Genomic DNA, 1,979 nt, shown 5'->3' with positions numbered 1-1,979 from the left:
AGCCTTGTTTGATTGTTGTCTTGTTGAGTCAAATGTTGTCTTGGTAACAATTTTTTCTTCTGATTTTTGAGAAAATTGTTTGTGAACAAGTATGATCAATGAATTTTGTTCTGATAGACTTTGTAAATCAAAGTTACGCAAAGAAGGGCCTAAATTAGCCCAGATCAAAACTGACTCTATACTGGTCCAAAACATAAGTGGTACACAAAAAATCATAGTAGACAAAGCCTAGGTTGGAAATTTGAAACCATTCGATGGGTCCTCCGCAACAAAATACCAAAACAAAATGGACATATAGAGAAGCTAGTAGCATTGGCTCCACTCCACAACACACACTTCTTGGGCATGCTAGTTTATCTTGCCCTGAAGATCAAACGATCTTATCACTGGGGGTTTTCTGTCTCATTAAGGTATGCGAGGGGTATCTATGGGGTACCATCCGCACACCCGAAACCATCAAATGTAAGGATTTGGGCTACTATATTGGTTCTTAGTGATTTTTCGATGGGTCTAGTCCAACAACGGATTCTAAGGCAAGCCACTTAAGACTTTTGGTGAGCTTATCGGTGCAGGGAAGGCCCCCATATACATCAAATTCACTCAACACCTCAGTCATCTGACCAAGTTTTTGTATAGCAGCTTGAAAGCACATCACTCAGGAGTATGCTGGGAGAGAGGATATCCCCAACACAACCCAATTTGAAATATCTTTGTGAGGTGATGAAATCCCCAGTCAAAGATATCCCTCTACTACTTAAAAAAATAAAAGTTGAGTGTCATTAACACTTTTCTCTTGCACCCAGGTCCACGAAAGCCAGGGGAGAGGATAGTGTGTGTTAATAGCACGGGCCATTCTAGACACAAAAAAGGTTATTTTTCCTTAAGATATCGCAATATGAGCTATACTAAACATAATCCCGATTCACATTTATTTTAATGCCCAAACTGAGGTGTGAGATCCGCATGTTCATGTTTGTTTTAAACACCAAAACAAAATGTGAGAATTGCATTGTTCAATTTTAGGCACCAAAACGAGATGCGAAATTTGTATTGTTCATTTTTAAGAACCGAAATGAGATATGAGATTTATGTTGTTCATTTTTAAGTACCAAAATGAGATATGAGATTTGTGTTGTTCATTTTTAGGCACCAAAACCAAATGTGAGACTTGTATTATTTATTTTTTAGCACCAAATGAGATGTGAGATAAAAACCTAACAAACCTTGCATTCACACATGTCAGTAATTTCATGCAACTCTCTGACCAATCGGTTCTTCTCTGTTCTTCCTGCCAAAGGCTGCAAAGAGGACATTAGCGAAACCAGAAAAACCAAAAATCACAATAAAACACAAAAATAAGAAGCCTCTAAGTTTAACCAACGAATGCACAATGATATCAAGACGAATGCGACATGGTATCTCAGCGAATGTGAATTACTAACAAAATGATTGCACAATGATATCAAGACAAATGCAACATGAATAAGATCAAAGTGAAATGACCAACATAAATTTTTGAAAAAAATGTGGAAGCCTGCAAAACAAGGAGTTATTCCAAAATTAGTCTAACCATTAGCTCATCTTTGTTCATCATGTTGTATCTCAAGACATAAGTATGCACCCGGGTATGATATTCAGAAATGACACTTTGTTCTTCTCTGTCCTAGATTCTTCTTTATGCTTTTAACACTCATTGATAGGATCTTTGTTGTCTTCTTTCGTCTGCCTTCCTTCTTGAACCTGAAATCTTAAATCTTACCTTTCCTGCCATGAGATTTGGTACATTTTAAACAACATGCAAGAGTGATAATTTCCAAATTTAAAAAACTAATTATGGGTTAGACCGACAAAAAAATCACGAAAAGAAGTGACAAAAAAAAGAGAGTGTAAGATCAATGCAGATGGATGCGATATGAGGTAAAGACGATTGTGAATTCCTGTCTTTACAGATGCGAATTCCTGTAAATACGATTGCGAAT

Source organism: Cryptomeria japonica, chromosome 11 (assembly GCF_030272615.1).
Source record: "Cryptomeria japonica chromosome 11, Sugi_1.0, whole genome shotgun sequence".
NCBI classification, from domain to species: Eukaryota; Viridiplantae; Streptophyta; class Pinopsida; order Cupressales; family Cupressaceae; genus Cryptomeria; species Cryptomeria japonica.
This window is presented reverse-complemented; position numbering follows the sequence as displayed.